Consider the following 24930-nt stretch of genomic DNA (forward strand, 5'->3'; position numbering starts at 1 on the left):
CCTGAGGCAACACCCATTGAGGCCTCAGGTCCTACCCCCACAGCAGTCTCTGGGGTATTTCCTCCTCTGACCACTTCCCCTCCTCAGGTGCCAACTGACCTTCTTCCTTGCCAGCCGAATCCCCCAGCCTTGCAGTCCAATCCAGTTCAACCACAGCCCCCAACCCCTCCCTCACAAGAAGTGAGACTTCCTATCTTTCTCCCAAGGGTCCCCACAGTGCCTTCAGGGCTTTTTCCCCTGAGAAAAGTACCTGCCTCGCCTAGTGGGACAATTAGAGTGTATGTTCTGTTCTCCCTTTTGGTTCTCACTCAAGTTAAAGAGAAACTGGGGAGATATCTGGAAGACCCACTAAGTTTACTAAGGGTTTTAGGGACATATACCTACAATTCAAGCTTTCTTGGGGTGATTTGCATATCTTTTCCTCCACCTGCTGTACCACTGAGGAGAAAAGGAGAATATGGGAAAAAGTCCAAAAATTTGGGGATCGTTTGGCTAGCAATGACCCTACAAAATACCCCCCCCCGAAATAGCTGCTGTTCCCCCTAGCGACCCAGGATGGGATTATCAAAAGAGTGAGGATAGGGGGAAGAGAGATCATAGTGTCCTTTGCCTGTTAGAAGGCCTAAGAACCTCCTTTAAAAAACAAATAAATTTTTAAAAAGCTAGGGAAATTACTCAGGGAGCAAAGGAAAACCCTGCCCTTTTCCAAGACTGACTGGTAGAAGCTATTAAGAAGTATACAAATTTAGATCCTGACTCTATAGAAGGGACAGTAATCTTTAACATGTATTTCATTAATCAGTCTGTCCCAGATATTAGGAAGAAGCTGCAGAAATTGGCAATGGGACCCCAAACACCTCAGACCCAATTACTGGAGACAGCCTTTGGAGTCTTTTACAACAGAGACCTAGTTGCAGCAGAGGAGAGAGAATGCAAGGAAAGAGCTAGAGACAGAGAACATGCTCAATTCTTGGCTGTTGCCATGGCCAGGAAAAAACCCAAGGAGTGCCCCTCCAGGGTGCCCCCTCAGAGGAAGCCTGGTAATTTGGGTAGGGAGAAAACCTGCTTTAGATGACACAAGAAGGGTCACTGGTCCAAGCAGTGCCCCTCCAGGGTGCCCCCCAGAGGGAACCCCAGGATCCAACTCTGGAGGGACCATGCTCATGTGACCAGGAGGGACATTGGAGGAAGGATTGTCTCTGAGGTTGGAAAAGTGGTAGAGCTGCCTCTCAGTACCCTGTTCTCCAGTCTTCTCAAGACTCCGAATGACTGGAAAGCCTGGGGATTGGCAGTGTTCCCACTTTCTCCATCTCTCTCACTAAGCCTTGGGTAAACATTGAGATCATTTATTTGGCCAGGTTTTGGGAAGGGATTTAAGGGACCTGAAATGAACTGATAGTAGCTTAATTCAGCGTGTGGATGATATTCTTATTTGTAACTCCTCCTGGGAGGCGTCTTTGGCTGCTGCCACAAAAGCCTTTTATTTTTGGGGTAGTTGAGGCTATAGCCTCTCTTTGAACAAAGTCCAAAGAGCATGCCAGTCCATAAAGTATCTGGGCCATGGATTAACTCCCAATTCTCACTCCTTAATCTCTGAAAGGAAAAGGACAATCCTGTCTATCCCTATATGTGGGGTGAAAAACCTCATTCAAAATTTAATCAAGAACACAGAGGTTTCTCATGGTGGATCAGGGAAGGGAGGTGTGTTACAGAAGACAGAACAAGAATTTATACACTAACACAGTCAAGCCCCGTCCCACTGCTGTCCCTTCTCCCATTGACTGGGAGGCGGGCTCAAGTTTCAGCACGAAAATCTTCCACAATGGCAAATAACAAAGAAGCCTGCCACTATCCCCTGTTGGCTAGGAGGCTGGCAGGGAACCAGGGTATTGATCATGGCCTTACTTGGCAAATGCCAGCAAGGGTGGAGGTTGAAAACCCCTAAAGGGCCTATGCTGACAAGGGTGTGGCAAACAAGGGTGGAGGTTGAAAGACTCCTGAAGAGGCCTAATGCTGATGTGGCAGCAGTAAAGAAGGGGGAAAGAAAGGGGAAGGGGGAAGCTGAAACTCTGGCTTGCTCCCACAAGAAAAGTTATGGGCTGAGAAGTTTCCCCTTTCCCCTTCACCTCTTCCAGCCACTAAGAAACAACTTTAAACTTTTCTAGGTATGTTTGGGTTTTGTAGACTCTGGATCCCTAATTTTGGTCTTATTGCTAAGCCTCTCTATGACTCTACTCAAGGCCCTGACTCACTCCCTCTAGAGTGGAGCCCCAACCAGGGTAAAGTTTTTGAGACTCTGAAAGCTAAATTGACCACCACTACAGCATTAGCTCTACCCACTCTAGAAAAATATTTCACTCTGTATGTTGATGAGAGGAGGGGACAGGCTTTGGGAGTCCTAACACAATCCTTAGTCCCTGACCCCAGGCTGGTTGCCTATTTTTCAAAGCAATTAGACTCTGTGGCTGCTGGATGGCCCACATGCCTCCTGGCAGTAGCTGCTACCACCATTCCAATTGAAGCAGACTCTAAGCTTACACTTGGCCAGCCCCTGGAAGTTCTCACTTCCCACTGATTTCAGAGCATCCTGGAGGCAAAGGGCCACCAGTGGCTGGCTAGTGTCAGGTTCACAAAATATCAAGCTTTGTTCTTAGTTACTTCTGACCTAATTTTTCTGGTCAGAGATTTTTCTTAACCTGACAACCCTCCTTCCAGACAGTGCCCACTAAGATGTCCTGGTTCCTGATTGTGAGGAGACCTTGGCCTGTGTTTATGCCATTTGAGCTTATTTGAAAGATTCTTCTCTCCTGAACCCCAAAGCAATCTGGTACACAGATGGTTCAAGCTTTACTGAACAAGGGGTCAGGAAAGCTGAATATTCAGTGGTCAGTCTCCACCAGACCACAGAGGCCAAACCCCTGTCCCCTGGGACCTCTGCCTAGAAGGCAGAATTGATAGCACTCACCAGAGCCCTAGAGCCAGGGGAAAATAAATGGGTAAACATTTTTACTGACATAAAATATGCATTCCATGTTCTACATGCCCATGGAGCAATTTGGAAAGAAAGGGGATGTCTGACAGCAAAAAATTCCCCTATTAAACACGCACAGGAGATTTCACATTTCCTTCAAGCTGTTCAAAAGTCTTCTGAGGGAGCTGTTATTTTTTGCAAAGCCCACCAGAAGGGAGAAACTGATCAGGCTGTGGGAAATCTCCTGGTAGACACTGCAGCAAAGAATGCTGCCCACCAGTTGGCTGTGCTGGCTTCTTTACTCCCACAGCTCCCTGAATCCTTCACACTTTCACACAGTCCCCAAAAACAGACCCTTGGGAAGGGGCCTCCTCTAGGTGGTTTCAAACACCCTCAGAACAACTTCTTATCCCAGAGGAAAGTCAGTAGAAGCTTCTTTTTGGCTTACACCAGGCCACCCATCTGGGGAAGAATGCCCTCTAGTCTCTGATAAAGCCCATTTTTACTGGCAGTAAGCTAGGAAAAACCATTCAACAGGTATGTTGAACCTGCTCAACCTGTGCTCAGGTGAATCCTGAAGGAGCAATCAAACCTCCCACCCTTTTAAAACCTGTTGAGAGGAGGGATACCTACACAGGTGAAGACTGGCAGATAGACTTTATATATATGTCCCCATGTAGGGGTTTCAAATTTCTTTTGTTTTTTTTTTTTGACACCTTTACTAACTGGCTAGAAACTTCCCCTTGCAGAACTGAAAAGGCTCAGGAAGTATCAAAATTCCCATTAAAGGAAACTATACCTCATTTTGGCTTGCCTGGCTCCTTACAGAGTGATAATGGCCCAGCTTTTATTTCACAGATAACCCAGGCTGTGGCAAAGACTTAAAATAAGCTTAAGTAAGCTTAAAATCACTTACCACCCCCACTTAGCCTGGAATCCAAAATCCTCTGGTTAAGTAGAGAAAATGAATCATACCCTTAAGCTGGTCCTTACTAAACTATGCATAGAAACCTGAGAAGATTGGATTAAGGTAAAAACAGGAACTCCGCTGGGCTCCTGCTTCAACCACCTCCAATACCTGTAAAATATGACTCTAAACAAATTTTAGAGCTACAGAACCTACAAAGTGACAGAGAACAAATCTCCTGTTGAAGGCATCCTAGCAGGCCGACAGGAAGGGTCAATCACACCAAGCTGGGAGCCAAGCACAATCCCCCATAAGCTGTGAGGTTCTGGCCCCGGGGCAACCCTGACCAGTGGCACAGAAAGGCTGGAGCAGACTTCAGGAGAGGGTATCACCAGCAGCTGTGGTGGTTTCCAGACTTCTCAACCCGTAAACGCCAAAGAAAAAGTAAAAGGTCAGTGGGGAACTCTGTTGGAATCAGGGATAGAAGAGCATGGTCTGGACCCTGCCCCCTGGGGCAAGAAGTGGTGAAGGTGCAGCGGCTGCAGCTGCTGCCACATGGCTGCCTCCAGAGCTCCTGGTCTATAGATCATAGGGGGAACAGGTGACCATTCAGAGGGTAATCCTTCTTACTTTGGCCTTTTTGGATCTGGGTCACAGTCTTGGTTGGTGGTCCTGGGGTTTGTGGCAAGTGTGCCAGAGCTTGTGCTAGCTGTAGAGAAGGTGCCTTCCTCAGACCTCTGATAACATTTGCTAAAACCCCAGCAATTTGGGACACAGCTCTCTCTCCACTCTGGAAGCAGAGTTCTACCATGTCAAAGAACTCAAAAGTCAAGTAATTGACTGGCAAGATGAGAAAGCAGAGGAAACACAATCAGACCATAGAATCCTTTTTTGGGGACAAAAAGGATTAAAACATGGAACCAGAAGTCAATGAAGTCAAAACTCCTTCATCAAAAGCTTCCAAGAAAAATATGAAGTGATTACAGGCCATGGAGGAATTCAAGAAGGATTTTGAAAATCAAGTAAGAGATGTGGAGGAAAAATTGGGAAGAGAAATGAGAATGATACAAGAAAATCATGAAAAGTGACTCAACAGTCTGCTAAAGGAGACCCAAAAAAATAATGAAGAAAATAATACCTTCAAAAAAATAGACTAACTGAAATGACAAAAGAGGCCCAAAAACCAATGAGGAAAAGAATGGCTTAAAAAGTTGAATTGCCCAGATGGAAAAGGAATTTCAAAAACTCACTGAAGAAAATAATTCCTTCAAAATTAGACTAGAGCAAATGGAAGCTAATGACTTTATGAGAAATCAAGATACTATAAAACAGATCCGTGGGCGGAGCCAAGATGACGGAGTAGAAGCATGACCTTCCCGGGGCTCCAGCTTCCACCTTCCCCAATCCATGTAAAAAGGGGACTCTAAACAAACTTTGGAGCTGCAGAACCCACAAAATGACACAGAGAAGCTAATTTCCCACTGAGGACAGCCTGGCAGGCCGGCAGGAATCAGGCAGTGCAGCACTCTGGGAGCCGAACCCAGCCCCACGCTGAGGCTTTAGCCCCAGGGCAGGCCTGACCAGCCACCTGCCAGAGAGACTCCAGATCAGCAGCAGCTGTGGCCATTTCCAGATTTATCAATACATAGATGTGAAGGACAAGGTGAGAGGCCAGTGCAGTCTGGACTTTGGGACCAGTAAGTGGGAGTGCGTGGCTTTTACCCCCGGGTTGAGAAACCACTGAGATGCACAGTCAGCCAGCGCCACATAGTGGATTCAGCTCCTGGCCTGCAGAGTGTAGGGGGACCAAGCACCAGTCTGAGGGGTAATTGCTCTTCCTTTAACCTACTTGGATCTGGATTGCAGTCTAGGGTGGAGTTCCTGGGGTGTGTGTCCAGCTTGCCAGAGCATGTGGAGACCTCAGAGAGGGCACCCATCTAATGCCCTGGCAGCTGAGAAAACCCCAGCATTTGGGACGAAAGCTCCCCTGTCTGGTGGCAGAGTCCTACTGTGGCAAAAAGCCCAGGGGTCAAGTGACTGAGGGGCAACATGACCAGGCAAAGGAAACAAAGCAGACAGAAGATTCTAACGTTAGACTCCTATTTTGGGGACAAAAAGGAGCAAAGCATGGAACAGGAGGAAGACAGTGAAGTCAGAACTCCTGCACCAAAAGCTTCAAAAGAAAATACAAGCTGGTTACAGGCCATAGAGGACCTTAAGAAGAAGATAAGGGAAGTGGAGGAAAAATTGGGAAGAGAAATGAGAACAATGCAAGAAAATTATGAAATGAGAGTCAACAGCCTGACTAAAGAAAATAATACCTTAAAAAACAGACTGACTCAAATGGAAAAGGAGGCTCAAAAAGGCAATGAGGAGAAGAATGCCTTAAAAAGTTGAATTTGCCAGATGGAAAAAGAATCTCAAAAGCTTACTGAGGAGAATCATTGTTTCAGAATTAGATTGGAGCAAATGGAAGCCAATGACTTTATGAGAAATCAAGATGCTGTTAAACAGATACAAACAAATTAAAGAATAGAAGGTAATGTGAAATATCTCATGAGAAAAACCACTGACCTGGAAAATAAATCCAGGAGAGAGAATTTTAAAATTACTGGACTGCCTGAAAGCCATGACCAAAGTAAGAACCTAGAAAGCATCCTCCAGGAAGTTCTCAAAGAAAACTGCCCTGATGTTTTAGTACCAGAGGGCAAAATAGAGGTTGAAAGAATCCACCAATCACCTCCTGAAAAAGATCCCAAAAAGAAAACTCCTAGGAATATGATAGCCAGGTTCTGGAATTCCCAGATTAAGGAGAGAATATTACAAGCAGCCAGGAAGAAACAATTTGAATATTGTGGAAACACAATCAGGATAACCCAGGATCTGGCAGCTTCTACACTGAGGGATCGAAGGGCTTGGAATGTGATATTTCAGAGGTCAAGGGAGCTGGGATTAAAACCAAGAGTCATCTACCCAGAAAAACTGAGTATCATGTTTCAGGGGAAAATATGGTCATTCAGTGGAATAGAGGACTTTCAAGCATTCTTGATGAAAAAATCAGAATTGAATAGAAAATTTGACATTCAGATACAAGAAGCAAGAGAAGCATGAGAAGGTAAACAGGGAAAAGAAATCATAAGGAACTTATCAAAGTTGAACTATTAACATTCCTACATGGAAAAACGATAATTGTAACTGATGAAACTCTTCTCAGTATGAAAATAGTTGAAGGGAATAGAAATATATATATATATATATATATATATATATATATATATATACATATATATATAATGTCTATATATGAGGGTATATGGGCATATGAATACATATGTGAATGTGTGTATATATGTTTACAGGTATACATAGATAGAGGGCACAGGACCAATTTAACAGGAAGGGATGATACTTAAAAGGTGAAATTAAGAGGTGAGAGGAATATAATGAGAGGAGATGGGGAGAGACAGAGTGGGGCAAACTATCTCATACAGAAGAGGCAAGGGAAAATGGTTACAATGGAGGGGAAGAATAGGAAGGCAAAAGGGAATGGGCCAACCTTATTCCCATTGAATCTGGGTTGAGGAGGGAGTGAAATACACACTAAATAGGGGATCTCACCCTCCAGGAGAATAGGGGGGGAAGGGGATGAGAGGGGGGATGATGGAAGGGAGGGCAGGCTGGGGGAGAGGGAAGTTGGAAGCACCCACTTTTGAAAAGGGACAGGATCAAAGTAGAGAATAGATCAAGTGGGAGGTGGGATAGGATGGAGGGAAATATAGTCAGTCTTTTACAATATATCTACTATGTTATTGTTTTGCATTAGCCGCACATGTACAACCTATACTGAACTGCTTGTCTTCCCAGTGAGGGTGAGTGGTGGTGGGGGGGGGAAGTGAATGAATCTTGAATTGAAAGTTTTAAAATCAAATATTCAAATATATATATATATATATATATATATATATATATATATATGTGTGTGTGTGTGTGTGTGTGTGTGTGTGTGTGTGTATGTGTATATATATATATATTATTAATACCATCTAACATGTAATTAAGAAATAAGATATACAGGCACTGAGGCATAGAGATCCACTGGAGAAGTCGAAATGGGTATGGGAGAAAATATGGGAGAGAGCAGATTGGAGGTGGGGATATCCTGTGGGACTGCTGTTTGGGGGGGATGGGTGGGGGAAAAACGGGAAGAAAATTTGTAACTCAAAATCTGGCGGAAACAAGTAATGTAAATCAGAAGTTAATAAAGCATTTAAAAATAAATAAATAAATAGAACAAAAAAAATATGATGAGTAAGAATGAAATTTGAGAAAAAAAAACAGATCCAAACAAATGACAAAATAGAAGGCAATGTGAAATATCTCATTGGAAAAACCACTGACCTGGAAAATAGATCCAGAAGAGATAATTTAAAAATTATTGGACTACCTGAAAGCCCTGATTGAAAAAAGAGCCTAGAATTCAACCTTTAAGAATTACTCAAGGAAAATTGCCCTGATATTCTAGAACCAGAGGGCAAAATAGAAATAGAAAGAATTCAGCAATTGCCTCTTGAAAAAGATCCCTAAAAAAAACCTCCTAGGAATATCATAGCCAAATTCCCAGGTCAAGGAGAAAATATTACAAGCTGCCAGGAAGAAACAATTTGTGTATTGTGGAAACACAATCAGGATAACACAAGACCTTGCAGCTTCTACACTAAGGAATCAAAGGGTTTAGAATATGATATTCTGGAGGTCAAAGGAGCTAGAATTAAAACCAAAAATCACCTACCCAACAAAACTGAGCATAATATTTTAGGGGAAAATATGGTCATTCAATGAAATAGAGGACTTTCGAGTATTTTTCATGAAAAAAAGCAGAGCTCAACAGAAAATTTTACTTTCAAATAAAAGAAGTAAGAGAAGCATGAGAAGGTAAACAGGAAAAAAGAAATAATAAGGAACTTATTAAAGTTGAACTATTTACATTCCTACATGGAAAAACGATCATTATAACTCATGAGACTTTTCTCAGTATGAGGATAGTTGAAGGGAATATATATGTATATATCTATCTATATATATGTATGTGTGTATCGATGCATATATGAGTGTGTGTATATATGTACATGTATACATAGACAGAGGACACAGGATCAGTTGAATAGGAAGGGATAATAACTAAAAATTTTTTGTTACATCTATAAGATGAGAAAATTTTGCTAGTCCTGTCTTATATTGTGCATCTTTGCTTTTTAACACATCAGGTATCTACAACCTGTACCTGTAAAAGATACAGCAGTTTTTAAACTCTGGATTGTGTTGCATATGTGTCAGTGAAATAGTCTAAGTAATGGAGTATATTAGCTCTTCCAAACTCCACTTTTGGTCTTTTTGGCTCCTGGTTATTTAAATCTTTTTGCTAGTTTTGTGTCTTCTAGGCACATCACACAGATGACATCTCAAACGGGGTGGCCACCACTGCCTGACACCTGTGCAATGCTTGGCCAGAGCAGGACACATCGGCAGGCTCAGAGTACCCAGTATCCACCACTGCTGAGCCCCTGACCCATCACTCCCTGTGCCGGGCCTCAGCCTCGTCTTGATCACTGGCCCCTGGCTACAGACCCAGGCCCTTAAATAGTGGGACCCAATGCATAGAACCAGGTCTATGTCCCTCCTCAGCATGAAGCAGTTGGGGAAACTGAGACCTTCGTCCCTGATCCCAAATGATTTTGGGTCCTATCTGTTCAAAAGGGGGGAATGTTCGGGGTGCTTGGGAACTGTGTTAGGGGTTGCTTGGGTGCCTATGCACTGAACACCAGTTTGCAGAAAATAAAGACCAATTGAGTACCATTGATAAGTAAAAAGGAAGATATCATATAAGAAGGAAAAAATCATTTAAAATTTTTAATTGATTTGGTAATTCTTTTTTTTTTAACACCAGTAATATATTCAAATTGCCTTCAAGGAAAGAAATGTTTTTAGGAAGATGTTTTAGGAGGTCTTCTCTGATATTTTCTGAAAGTTTATATATGGACAGCTAAACAACGCAGACAGGAAGGTTTGGGAATGCAGATAAGAAGGATAAGAAGGTTTGGGAACAAATGGGGTTTATCCAAGCTCCTTATGTTTCCTGTTAGATGATGTAAGTTTTGGTTTTGTATAGTTAAGTGTGTTGAAAGAAGGTATGAGGAAGTTGAGGGAAGGTGGAGAGATTGTGAGGAAGTGAAGGGAAGGCATTTTAGAAAATTATTATAAATTAATTGAATTGGAAAGGCATTTATAAAATTTGATATACACTGATTAAAGTAATTGTTAGGATACCCATAAATATAAGAAGATAGGGAAATTTGAAGAGTAATTATAAATTTGTTTGAATAGTTAATATAAAATTATAAATCCTGTAGGTTGATTATTGAAAACTATTACTTAAGATTTAATGGGACTACTAATTGGCTGTTTCTCTGAGTCTACCTCCAGGTATAAATATTAAGACAAGCTACCCAAGCCACTGATCCCTGATGCCAAACCCTGTAAGATACAGGTATGAAGTGCAAAAGAGGATCAGGGGAATGGGCTGAGGTAGTATTTTCCTGACTTGATTTACCCACAAGCACCTGGCAAATTTCAAAACTTGGCTGACTGCACATTGCAGCTTGGTAAACATCTTGCCTGGAACTAACATTCTAAAGTTATGGAACTATAGTTTCCTTATTATTGTTTTGTCCCTATTCTTGGTGACAAGTTTCAATAGTCAAAATAGAATAGTTTTGAATAAGATAACCACCTAATTAAAGCTTTAAAAATATAATAAAATTGGACTTTTTACTTTTTTCTACAATTAAATTGGATTTTTCTAAAATTAAATAATGCTGTTTAAATTCTGGCTTTAATGATTTTTCTTTTCTGTAATTTTAAGCTTTAAGTCTGTTTAAGATAAAGCAGAGGTTTGAGTTTTAGCTGTAGGATTGTATCAGAGTGTGGTAATGGCTAAACTACTACTGTGTATTTGCCCTGATCATGTCACATTGTAAAAGAACACATTATTGAGCCTAGCCCTGTGTGGCTAAGATAGTTTAATTATTTGTTTGTACTGCTTAAATTGTATGTTGGTAAGAACTCTTGTAAAGGCTGGCTGGCTGTGCCAACTTGTACACATGAACTCTAGTTATCTAAAGAGTACCCCTCTTCTGAGCCACAGAATCTGAAGAAGCTGACATCAGATACAGACAGCTTTCCCAAGAGCCTGGACCTGGCCCTTACTGAAACAACTCCTTTCCTGCACTTATTCAACCCTGCAAAAGTTACAACACTTCCAGTGCCACCCCTCTATCATGTGGCCAAATGGACTCTCAGCTTTGATTGTTAGTTTTATGTTATTGTATTAATGTGTGGCCCAGATTCTTAGTCAATGGTTTGACATTTTCCTGAAAACAAGTGGAGAATGTTGTACCCTAACCCAAATCACGTGACACCTGATTTGGAGACCACCATTAAGCTCCTTATATTTGTCTTTGTCTCTATCCTAAACCCTGTAACTGCTTGTAACAGCTTAAAGGTGTAGTCCTGGGTAAAGTGAATCACCCAAGGCATAGTCCCCTGCTCCCTTAGCTTTCCCTGACTTAATATTTCCCTAAATCAGTAAGCCTTGAAGTAGCACTGTATACAAGGTCATGTTGCAAGTCTGTACAGAGATCATGGGGCAAGTCTATCCCATGCAAGAGACCACCCTGTTCTGGGATGTTGACCAAGCAAGGTCCCCCACCCAGAACACTGGTACCCCACACCCTCCACCCAGAACATGACCCTGGCCTGTTCTAAGATCCCAACCTGTTCTGGGAAATTCCAATCCCCCTGTGCCCTCCACCCTGAACCCTCCACCCTATTCTAGGAGAGTCACAAGGAAAGTACCGCCCTTGTACCCTTGTGCCATGATTCCCAAATTATCCCTGAGCTATAAATCCAACCAATGGATGTTCTTGGCTTTTGTATGTCATTGCTTATGCTAGCTCCCCTCCCCAAATGTGGTTGTTGTGGTTTTTGCCTTTATAAGCACTGTATGTACTCCAATTCTGGGCTGCCTCATTTGAGTGTATACTCCAGGTAGTTGCACTCTTGATCAATGAATCCACACCTAAATTAAACTTGAACCTAGGTCTCAGCTTGCTCTTATTATCTTCACAACAAGTCCAGTCTATCAAAGTTGGTCGTCACACATATGTTGTGTCTGTAATTGTGTACAGATTTCTCCTGGTTCTGCTCTTCTCACTCAGCATCATTTCGTATAAGCCTCTCCAGGTAAATATGAAGTCCATCTTCTCCTCATTTCTTATAGCACATTAGTATTCAATTACATTCATATACCACAACTTGTTTAGCCCTTGCCCAATTGATGGGCATCCCCTTAATTTCCAATTCTTTGCCACCACAAAAAGAGCTGCTATAAATATTTTTGTACATATAGGTCTTCCTCCCACTTCTATGATCTCTTTGGGATACAGCCCTAGAAGTGGTATTGCTGGGTCAAAAGGTATGAAATTATTTATAGCCCTTTGGGCATAGTTCCTGATTGCTCTCCAGAATGGCTGAACCAGTTTACAACTCCACCAATAATTCATTAGTGTTCCAATTTTCCACATCCTCTCCAGCATTTGTCCTTTTCCCATTTTGTCACCTTAGCCAAACCGATAGGTGAGATGTGGTACCTCAGAGTTGTTTTAATTTGTATTTCTCTAATCAATAGTGATTTAGAGCTTTTTTTTTTTAAATATGCTTATAGATATCTTTAATTTCTTCCTATGAAAACTGCCTGTTCATATCCTTTGACCATTTATCAATTGGGGAATGACTTGTATTCTTATAGATTTGACTCAATTCTCTGTATATTTTAGAAATGAGGCCTTTATCAGAGACATTGGTTGTAAAAATTCTTTCCCAATTTTCCACTTCTTTCTTAATCTTGGTTACGTTGGCTTTGTTTGTACAAAACCTTTTCAATTTAATGTAATCAAAATTATTCATTTTGCATTTTATAATGCTCTCTAATTCTTGTTTGGTCATAAAGTCTTCCCCTTTCCATAAATCTGACAGGTAAATTATTCCTTGCTCTCCCAGATTGCTTACAGTAACAGCCTTTAAACCTAGATCATGCAGTCATTTAGACTTGATTTTGGTATACAGTATTAGATAATGGTCTATGCCCAGTTTCTGCCATACTATATTCCAGTTTTCCCAGCAGTTTTTTCAAATAGTGAGTTCTTATCCCCAAAACTGGGGTCTTTGGGTTTATCAAACAGTAGATTACTATATTCATTGACTGCTGAGTCTCGTGTACCCAGTCTATTCCATTGATCCACTGCTCTATTCCTCAGCCAGTACCAAGTAGTTTTGGTGACTGCTGCTTTGTAATACAGATTAAAATCTGGTATGTCTAGGCTACCTTCCCTAGCATTTCTTTTCATTAATTCTCTTGATATTCTGGACCTTTTGTTCTTCCAGGTGAATTTTGTTATTATTTTTTCTAGCTCTATAAAGTCATTTTCCAGTTGATTGATTGGTATGGCACTAAAGATGTAATTTAATTTAGGTAAAATTGTCATTTTTATTATATTAGCTTGACCTAGCCACAAGCAATTGATGTTTTGATGGTTCATTTTCTATGCGAGAAAATGTAAATCATATTTATATAAATGTTATTAGTAATTGGGTTCAAAGGAAAGATTGGAGTAGAGTTGAAGATGATGTAATACTAAAAAGTTAACTAAGAAAAGACAAAAAGTAATTATCTTTTAGAAATGAGGTGTGAGAGGAAGAACTGACACAAGAATTAGATGGGGGAGGAGGACTGGTATTAGAAGGGCACAAAAGACTTCTAAATTCATAAAGAAATAAAAGACTTAGAGGATAGGGAAGTGGAAGAGGCTAAGGGAGGGATTTTAGAGTGGGGGTAGGTTAAGTAATAGGAGGGTAAGGTAGCAGCTAGAAGCAAAGTAGAAGAGTCAGGAGGGATAGCAAATGGGAGATGCACACAAACATAAAACAGAGATTGGGAGTAGAATTTATTAGGAGGGAAAAAGCAGGGGAGTAATCATGATCTCAGAAAAAGTTAAAACTAAAATAGATTTAATCAGGAGAGAAAAATAGGGAAACCATACTATATGTCAGTCATATTAATCAACATTGTTTTAGATTATTTAAAATAACTAGACAGTATAAGGTCAGAATATTACTGTGGTATGGGAAATTATGAGTTGGTGGACTTAGAAAAACAAGGGAAGACATTATAAAAGAATATATTATCCACCCTCAGAGAAACAAAGGACAAATGAGTATAAGTAGGGTCTTACACAGATGCATATAAATGTTTGTATCTGGGGGCTGCTAAGTGATAGCAGTGAATAGGGCACTGACCCTGGAGTTAGGAGGACCTGAATTCTCAGACACTTAACAATTACTAGCCTGTGACCTTGGGCAAGTTACTTAACCCCAATTGTCCTGCATTCCTCCCTCCAAAAAAAAAGCAAAAAAAAAGTTTGTATCTATATATGAGTAGTATTATAGATATCTAAGTATATGTATGTATAAGTGTATGCATGTGTATGTGTATGTATATGTGTATACACACAAACATATTGTGTATAACTGTAGCCTTCTTGGGAAAGGGGGAAGGAAGGAAGGAAAAAAAAGAACAAAGTAAAAAGTGCATAGTAGAGAATAAAAGAAAACTTACAAGGAAGGAAAGAAAAGATGGAAAACTGGGAACACAGTTTGTAGTATTTACTATATAGGCTTTCTTAAAATGGAAAACACAAGGATAAAAGGGGAAGAATGATTAAAGACAGAATACTAGGCAAAGTGGGTGGGGAATTTGGTTCAAAGATAGATAAGCGTTAGGTTGGTCAAAGTTAGACTTTAGAAGGGGAGGCGGGTCTGTGATGTACGGTCTGTAGCCCTTAGTTTCCTTAAGCGCCAAGCTGAAGCGACAAAGAGAGTGAAGTCACTCTCCAGATCGTTACTGACCCGGGCATAAAGACGGGACTAGAAGACGGAGCAAAAGTGCGGAGCAGGTAGGAGGTCTGGCGACAGATTTTAGAAAGCTGTTATGGAATGCCAGGATCCCTCACAGGCTCTCCTAAACCCTTCCAGCGTGCTGGTGACTGGTGCCAACCGCGGGCTGGGGCTCGAGTTTGTCAGGCAATTGCTTCAAATGGCCAAGCCTCCCCAGATGTTGTTTGCGATCTGCAGGAATCCCTCTGACGCCCAGGTGAAAGGGATGAACCCCTCACTCGCTCCCGGAGCTCACCTCCCTCTCCACCCCGCCTCACCCTTACCTCACCTCACTTGCCCGGAAAGCGAAATGCCTTCCATTCCAGACCTTGGGACCGAGTGTTTAGACCTGCAGCCCTCTGGGATGCCGAAGACGTCAAAGGAGAAGCTTGGGTTTTTGCAGGATATCTCTAGGGAGCCAAGGCTTCTTCCCAGGGTCATAGACTCTAGACCTGGGAGGTTGACTGATGACTTAGTATCTCCCGAGTGCTGGGTCTTTGGGGACGAACTTTTGCAAAGAGGCACTGTTCAATCAGGGGTCCAGGTCTGGGTGGGTGCGGGAAAGGTGACGGGGCTGTCATTTTTCGGAGATCCTAGTAGGGGTGGAGGGTCTTTGGGGCCTTGGGTTTAAACTCCAGTAGTGCCCGCGCTCCTGGGAGGGGGTGAGGGGGGGACTCTTCAATGTCCCACATCTTCCCATCGGGGCGGATTGGTGGAGTCATCTTCACTTTCTTGCTTCTATGCTGCTATAGGAACTTCGAGAGCTCGCGGCTCGGCACTCCAATGTTCAGATCCTCCGCTTGGGTGAGTGTCCCTACAGACTCATTCCCTCTCCCTCCCCACCCCACTCCTTTCTCGTCTGTGGAGCCCTGTCCCAACTCCACACTTACTCCCACTGGCACTTCCTGGGATCCTACTTGTTGGCACAGGGCTTCACCCCCAAGTTCCCCAGGGGGAAGAGGTAGGAGGACTTTTGTGTGTGGGGCAGGGGGTAGGGGTGAGGGGGAGGGGGTCTGGGCATACTTAGGATAAGTAAGGTTTAGAGCTCAGGAAAATAATGCTCAGACAAAAGTGACTTGCTGAGGGTCACAAGCTAGGAAATACCAGAATCAAATTCTAGCTTAGGCTCTCTTGTAAAATCAGGCTTGTAGCTTATGCCATACTTACTAGCAGAAGGACTAAAGTTAACAAAAGTGAGAGCATATAGTCCAAAGGCAGGTCCTCTTGGCTTGCCTACCTTGCTGTGTATCTTAGGGAGATTTACACCCTCTCTGGGTCTCCCCAAGCTCGTTTCTAGAACACAGAAGAGATAGTAGACATCAGGCCCTCTGCCTTTTGCGTAAAGGAGATGTTGGTGTCAGAAACAGTGTCATGTGCTAAGTAGCTTGCACATGGGACTGATCTGAGGGGCATGGAACAGGGTCTCCTGTCTCCCAATATCTCCCCTGCTAGGTTGCCATGGTATCTACAATTTAGTCACAAATGATTTGTTTCTTTGGATTTGGAAGGCATTTCAGTCTGGACAGTGTCATATGACATGTCAAAACACTCCTGGGAGGCAGAGACACTTTAAGCTCTTATCAAGTGACATCATGGATCTCTTTCCCTATCATCACTCCTGGTAGAAGAAAGGACCATTAGAAGTCCTCGTATTGAGTCACTGTACTTGGTAATGGGGACTTATCAGGCTGAGAGTCAGTTGATAATCACACGAGTCATAAGCAGTTGAGACACAGAATGTGGTAGGGAGACACTTGGACTGAAGGGGAAAGATTTTGCCATGACAAAGATTTTGCCAATTTCCTACCTTGGTGGACCACTCACTTCCCTCAACCTCCTCTCTCTCTCTCTTTTCTTCTTTCCCTTCTCCTCAATGTAGCCGAGAGACTTCTCAGTCCTCATCCTTCTCAGTCTATCCACTGTGTTTAATACTGGTGACCATCCTCTCCTTCTGTTTTCTCTTTCTCTGTTTCTCTTCCTCTCTGTTCCTTTCTCCTGGTTCTTCTACCTGTCTGACCTATCTTTCTCAGAGTCTGCTGCCTCATCACACATATCTTGCCCTCTGTGATTATTCCCCAAGGCTCTGTTCTACCCCTCTTCTGTGGGTGACCTATCTGGTTGTTATTGTCCTTTGTCCTCTAAGAGGATCAACATGACATCACTATGTCAGGGTTAAGGGATGGTGTGAACAGTTTTGCATATGATGCAACACAAGATTCTACCACAGGTCAGGTAAATAGTCCACAAGACTTTTGGAGTAGAAATATCTCTAAATTTGCATGATTATCATCTATTATGAAGACACACACAAATATATCTGTATGAAAAAACTCACAGATCTCTAAATCCAGCATCAGTCTGTCTTCTGAGATTGTCTCTCATCACCAGTTGCCTACTGGACATTTCAAACTGGATGTCCTGGTAACATCTCAAACTCAGCATGTCCAAAACAACTCATTATCTCTCCCCAAACTCACCCTTCTCTTCCACACTCTCTCATTTCTTTTTCCATTCTTCCAGGTTCATAGATGACCTCAGTACTATTCTTGACTCTTATTCTCCTTTACCCTACATATGCAATCAGTTGCCAAGTCATGATGTTTCTACATCCACGACATTTTTTTCACATCTAATTCTTTTTCTCTGTTCATATAGATACTTTCTAAATTCAGGTCCTCATCATCTCATGCCTGGATTATCACAACCTCCAAATTTGTCTACCTTCCTCAAGTATCTCCTCACCCCAGTCCATTCTCCACAATTCTGTCAAAATAATTTTTTAAGTGGAAATCTGACTGTCATTCCCCTGCTCAATAAACTGTACTGGCTCCCTATTACCTCTAGAAGAAATCACAAACGACTCTGTTCAGCCTCATCTTGCATCACTTTCCTTCTTTCATTCTTCGATTGAGACCAATTGGCTTTTTATCTGTGGTCATAATACTACCCCAGCTCTCATTTCCATACTTGTACACTGGCAGTTTCCCCATGCCTGGAATTCATTACCTCTTAACCTTAACCTAATAGAATCACTCTCTTTCTTTGTGACTCTGTCAGCTCAAGCACTGTCTTCTACATGAAAACTTTCCTGACCCCTTCTAGCTGCTAGCACCTTCCCCTTTTTTTTTGATAACTTTGTTATAAATACAAAATATTCTCTACTTCTTCTCTTTATACTTATTCTGTATATACTAACACATGTGCACAGATATACTTATCTATGGAGATACATATACCATCTATCTATGGAGGTACGTACACACAAAATATATATACATACATATACATATACATGTGATGTGTTTATATGCACACATATATACACCTATCATCCTGTCTGTCTATCTATTTTTCTATCTATCTATCTACACACATCTATCTATCTAACTATCTGGGGCAGCTGGGTGATGCAGTAGATAGAGTACTGGGCCTGAAGTCAGGAGGACCTGAGTTCAAATTTGGTCTCAAATACTTAGTAGCTGTGTGACCCTGGGAAAGTCACTTAACCCTGTTTACTTCAGTTTCCTCATTGATAAAATGAGTTGGAGAAGGACCTTTATCAAGAAAATCCCAAATAGGGTTACAAAGAGTAACAACAAACAACAACAATTTGTCTATATATCTATCTCTCCCCATTACAATGTTATCTCCTTGATAATAGAAGTTGTTTCATTCTTTGTTTTTGTATCCCCAGTGCCTTGTATAGTACCTGGCATAAATACTTTTTGATTGATCGAATGTTCTGTCTTGGCAGATGTGGAGGATGTTGCCTCTATCCAAGAGGCCTCAATCTCTGTCAAGGAGCAACTGGAGGGCTTGGGGTTGAATTTACTCATCAACAATGCTGGAAGGGCCCTCAGAAGTACAATCCACTCTGAGTCAGAAGAAAATATGCACCTGCTGTACCAGATTCATGTTGTTGGTAGCCTAAAGATGGGCCAGGTGAGTCTCTTCTCCTTGGGGCTCCCCAAAAGATCCCCATTTCCCATATAGGTGTGAGTGACCACCTCCATCCACTGTCATAGAACTGGGGGAATTTGACATTAGCCTCCTTTTACATTCCCTGCCTCCCTTTCAAGGTGTCTCTCAATTTGGCTGCTTCTAACTTTTCCAAATTAGTGGATCTTTCACTTCATTTAAAGAAAGTCATCTTCATGTATTTAAAGGGTTGTCAAGTGGGAGAGAGGAGTGAGTTTTGTTCTACTTGGCTCCAGGGTGAATAATGTTTAGAAATAACAGGGGAGGCAGATTTCAGCTCATTATATATGGAAGAACTCCCTAAGAATTAGACCTTGGGCACTGGGGTATAGAAATCCATCTTGCCCTACTAGAAAGTTGGGGGTGGGGAAGATGAGGAAGGATATAAGATAGAACAGATTGGGGAAAGGGGTATTCAATAGGCTTGCTATTTTGGGGTGGAGGTAGGGGAAAGATGGGGAGAAAAAATTGTAACTCAAAATCTTGTGGAAATGAATGTTGAAAACTAAAAATAAATAAATAAATTGAAAAAAAAAAGAATTAGATCTTGGGAAAAGCAAACCCCTCTCACCCTTGGCTTCCTCATTCACTTCAATTTAAATTTGAGTGACAGCAGAATTATGTGTATAGTTGCAACTGGGCATCTAGATGGCACAGTGTATAGAGTGCCCAGTCTGGCATGAGGAAAACTCCTCTTTTTGAGTGCAAATCTGACCTCAAGCCCTTATGAGCTGTGCGGCCTTGGGTAAGTCATTTAATCCCATTTACCTCAGTTTTTTCATCTGATAAATGAGCTGGAGAAGGAAATGGCAAATCACTCCAGTATCTCTGCCAAGAAAACCCCAAAAGGAGTCACAAAGTATTGGACACCACTGAAAAACTAAGCAATAACAATAACAAATATCTGTAATAGCAGCCCCCACCTATCTGGTCTCTTTGCTTTTTTCAACATTTTTCAACCAATCAAAGCAAAACTATTGAGTAATCATTAGTTAACTAATCAACAAGGCAGTACTGGCTCAGTTAGAGGGTATTATGTACTCTGTCTTTATCCAAAGCTGTGATATGCTCTCTACTCTCACCAGAGAGTACTCCCTTACAAACTATTAAATTTTAGACTATTCTCATTTCTATGGCTCTACCCAAGCCTGTAGCCTACCAAGAATGCTGGTTTCAATTTGATATTCACATAAGGTATGGAAAAATAAAAAATTGTTGTAAAACATTAAAATTATGGAAATCCCAATTTGTTTCTCCCTTACTTTATACTTTTGGAAAATTTCCTGCTCGTGGCTGAGGAACCTCATCCACATGGCTCAGACAATGAACTTTTTAGTGACCATATGATTTATTAAATTAAAGTAAAGTGACTGACTATAAAGAAAATACTTTGCTTGGTTCATTAGACTAGCATCTCTGTTCTGGAGGAATGGGGAGAAGGAATTATATAGTGAATACACACCGAGGTTGCTTCTACAAAAAACTGACAGAAATAAGGGAGGGAGTTAGGGGTTGGAATCTATCTCTTAGGTTGACTTTTGTAGCTGCTGAAGCTTCAGAGCAGCTGCCAATCAGGGCTCTCCTAGGAGACTAGTTTTGCATGGTAACCTTGGTCTATTTGATCATTCCCTTCATCATTTCTCATAGCACAATAATATTTCATCATATTCACATCACATAACTTGCTCAGTTATTCCCCAATCAATGAGTACTCTTCTAGTTTCTAATTCTTTGCCACTACAAAAAGAGTTGCTATAAATATTTTTGTATATATGGATCCTTTTCCTTTCTTTGATCTCTTTGAAATATAGATCTAGTAGTGATATCACTGGATCAAAGGAAATTCACAATTTAATAGCTTTTGGGGCATAGTTTCAAATTGTTTTCCAGAATGTTTAGACCAATTTGCTGCTCCAACAACAGTGTATTAATGTGCCCATCTTCTCATAGTCCCTCCAATATTAGGCATTTTCCTTTCTTGTCAACTTTGCCAACCTGGTGGATGTGAGGTGGAGCCTTAGAGCTTTTTAAAATTTCTGAAATTATTAGTGATTTGGATCATATTTTTCCTGTATGGCTATTGGTATCTTGAATTTCTGCTTCTGAATAATGCCTGTTCATATTCTTCAACTATTTATCAATTGGGGAATGATTGCTATGTTTATAAATTTGAACTAACTCCCTATATATTTCTATCTCAGAAATGAGACCTTTATTAGAGAAATTTACTGCAGAGATTCTCCCCTATTTACCTATTATCTTCTAAATTTATTTGCATTACTTTTGTTTGTGCAAAGACTTTTTAATTTTATATAATCAAAATTGTCTATTTTACTTTCTGTCATCCTTTCTCTAATTTGGTTATGATTCTACTATTCATAAATCTGAAAGGTAAATTCTTCCTTATTTCTTTTAATTTGTTTATGGTATTACCCTTTCTGTCTCAGTCATGTTGTCTATTTGGAGCTTATCTTGGTATGCTATATGAGTTGCTAGTCTATACATAGTTTCTGCCAAACTGCTTTCCAGTTTTCCCAGCAGTTTTTGTCAGATAGTGAGTTCTTACCCAATACCTCAGATCCTTCAATTTATCAAATATTAGACCACTGTGATCATTTATTTTTGTATATTTTGTACTTAATCTATTCCACTGATCAACTTCTCTATATTAAGCCAGCTCCAAATTGTTATGATAATTATGGCTTTGAGATTTTTGACCTTCCATTTGTAAGGGTTATGGGATTTAAAGATCTTCCATGCCCCATTGGACTTGCTGATGTAGCAGGAAGGGGTGGAGCAAGAGGAAGTGGAAGCCAAGCTAGAGTTCCTGTGGTGGCTAGCAGTGGCGGCGACGGCGGTGGCAGCAGCAGAGGCAGCAGCAGCGCGAAGCCCTTTTTGAGTCAGCCAGAATTCCTGCTAAGGACTCCTGCTGAGGACTGCCAGGGGCCGGAGCTGCTGGGAGCCCACTTCCGGGATGCTGGGTGGTTGCTGTGAATGGGGAGAGGAGGACCTTTGCCTGAGGTAGCCTGTTCTATTTTAAAGGCTTGAGAATGTGGGTGCTTTCTACTTTATCTACCTGTGCCAATTTCATAACTACTCTGATGGCTTTCACTTTCTGGTTTTGGGACTCAGTCTTTTGGTATCTTAATAAATTTTCTAGCTTATTCCCCCATATGGCAAGCATGATGTATTTGTGATGGATAATTATATCAGCATATCTGTAATTTCCATAGGCATTGTGAATATGGCATTGCTGATACATTTGGCGACGAGGATGGGATATGCATAAGAATCCCTAAAAATTACTTTGGACAGATTTTACCCAAATCAGGATTAGCAGCTCAAGGAATACATGTATTGGCTGGAGTAATAGATTCTAATTATCAAGGAGAAGTTGTTGTAACATTCCAGAATTTAGGTGAAGGGCCCATACAGATTCACAAAAATGATAGGATAGTTCAAGTGATTATCATTCCTTGTAAAACAATATCACTTGTAAAAACTGACCCTCCTTCCAAAATAACTGTCAGAGGAACTGAAGGATTTGGTTCTACTGATAGAATAAAATCAGGAGCTAAAGTATGGGTAAAACGGAAGCCAGATGATGTTCCAAAGGCTGCAGAGATTATAGCACATGGGAGGGATAACACTGTAACTATTGTTTATTCTGGAGAAGATGATTACAAAATTGTACCCTTAACTCATTTATTCTACCGTGAGTGAGGCTACAATAGTCTGGTTATTGTCTCTTTGCTTCTTCTTGATTTTTTGTCTGTTCACCTTGTTTGCTAGATTTGTTTCCACAGGCTTGGTACCCTCCATCTGTAAATGCCTGATAGCTTAAGCTGGATGTCACCCCCTGTCTGCAACTGTGATGTGTCACCCTTGGACCTGGCATCAAGCATATTAAGAACTGACCTTTCAAATGGGACCCCTCAGGACAGGGACAGCTCTATATCCGATTTCAGCAGCAAGTAGCCATGGAAGAAGAGACCTTCACCCCTTACCACAAGATTTTGGGGCCCCATTTGTTCGGGGTGGGGGAATGATGGGGAGTTTATGCTCAAGCCCCACCCTAAAATATGGTTTTCTGTGTTTATTGTGTGCTATTCTTGTTATATTGTTGTGAAATTTTATTGACACCAGTTATTCCTACTGTATTTTTGCCAAGTAAGGGACATGAAAGATCTTGGGGCTGAATGTAAGGGTTATGGGATTTAAAGATCTTCCATGCCCCATTGGACTTGCTGACATAGCAGGAAGGGGAGGAGCAAGAGGAAGTGGAAGCCAAGCTAGAGTTCCTGTGGTGGCTAGCAGTGGTGGCGATGGCGGCGGCAGCAGCAGAGGCAGCAGCAGCGTGAAGCCCTTTTTGAGTCAGCCAGAATTCCTGCTAAGGACTCCTGCTGAGGACTGCCAGGGGCCGGAGCTGCTGGGAGCGCACTTCCGGGATGCTGGGTGGTTGCTGTGAGTGGGGAGAGGAGAACCTTTGCCTGAGGTAGCCTGTTCTATTTTAAAGGCTTGAGAATGTGGGTGCTTTCTACTTTATCTACCTGTGCCAATTTCATAACTACTCTGATGGCTTTCACTTTCTGGTTTTGGGACTCAGTCTTTTGGTATCTTAATAAATTTTCTAGCTTATTCCCCCATATGGCAAGCATGATGTATTTTGTGATGGATAATTATATCAGCATATCTGTAATTTCCAGAGGCATTGTGAATATGGCATTGCTGATACACCATTCTTCCAGCTGAAATTTATTATTATTTTTAGAATTAGCTTTATAAGGTAATCCTTTTGTAGTTTGATTGGTATGGCACTGAATAAGTAAATTAATTTGGGTAGGATTGTCATTTTTATTATATTGACTCAGCACACCCATGATCAATTAATATTTCTCCAACTATTTAGATCTGTTTTTATTTGTGTGAAGAATATCTTGTAATTGTGTTCATATAGTTCCTGTGTATGTCTTGGCAAGTAGACTCCCAAGTGTTTTATTCTATCTGTAGTTATTTTCAATAGAATTTCTCTATCTTTACTTGATGGGTTTTGTTAGTAATATATAGTAATACTCATGATTTATGTGGTTTTATTTTATGTCTTGCAACTTTGTTTAAGTTGTTCATTGTTCCAATTAGCTTTTTAATTCTTTTTCTAGGGTCCTCTAAGTTAGCTATCATATCATCTTCAAAAAGCAATAATTTTGTTTCCTCTTTGCCTATGCTTATTCCCTCAATTTCTTTTCCTTTTTATATTGTTGAGTTCTGGTTTCTAATCAGTCTTGCTACCCACTTCCATTTTGTGGGTTAGTTTATCCCATTTACATTTACATTTATGAGATTGAATTGTGAATTTCCTGCAAACCTATTCTCATACTTTTCCTTCTCTTTGTTTAAAAACAAAAAAGGTTGCAGAGAAAGGATTATGCTTAGCACTAGAGCTTTAAATTTGAACCAATTTGCTTCTACCCTCCTTCACCTTTTTCCTTCCTCTGGCTAAGAGCCCAATTATAGTTTCTTAAGTTTTCTTCCTTTTCTTTTAAGCCCCTCTTTGAGATCCACTCTTCATGGTTAGAGTTTGTTTTGCTTAGGGCTGATCTCTCCTTTAATTTAACCTTCCTCCTTATTCCCTTCTCCTCTTTCCCCTTTTCCCTCCTGTTTGCCTGTTGAATGATATGCATTTCTGTAAGCCCTATGAGAGCAAGGATCTTAATATCTAAACATTATTTCTTCTCCAAGGTCATTCACAATGCTGTTCACACTCTGAGTTTCACAAAAAGCTGTTGAATTTAAGTGGATAGAAAATTGAAGCTATGTAGGACCTTTATCTTTTTAGATTTCTGATGATAATAAATGTCTCTACTCTCATGTCTTTCCCCAAACCTGCCAGATATTCCTGCCCTTGTTGAAGAAGGCTGCCCAAACAGGCCCCTGGGATAGTCTCAGTTGTAACCGGGCTGCTATCATCAACATTTCTAGTGCTGCAGGCTCCATAACAGAAGTTTTGGGCTGGGAAGAAGGTCATGGT

General features: G+C 41.2%; 1 pseudogene; it reads left to right on the forward strand.

Moving 5' to 3' along the window:
• The first annotated feature begins 14960 nt into the window (after nucleotides 1-14960).
• Nucleotides 14961-24930, forward strand: part of LOC138159418 (C-signal-like) — a 15356-nt pseudogene continuing 5386 nt past the window's right edge.

This window comes from Petaurus breviceps, unplaced genomic scaffold (genome assembly GCF_028583685.1).
Source record: "Petaurus breviceps papuanus isolate PSGF00001 unplaced genomic scaffold, PetGlider_PUasm1.0 176, whole genome shotgun sequence".
Lineage (NCBI taxonomy): Eukaryota > Metazoa > Chordata > Mammalia > Diprotodontia > Petauridae > Petaurus > Petaurus breviceps.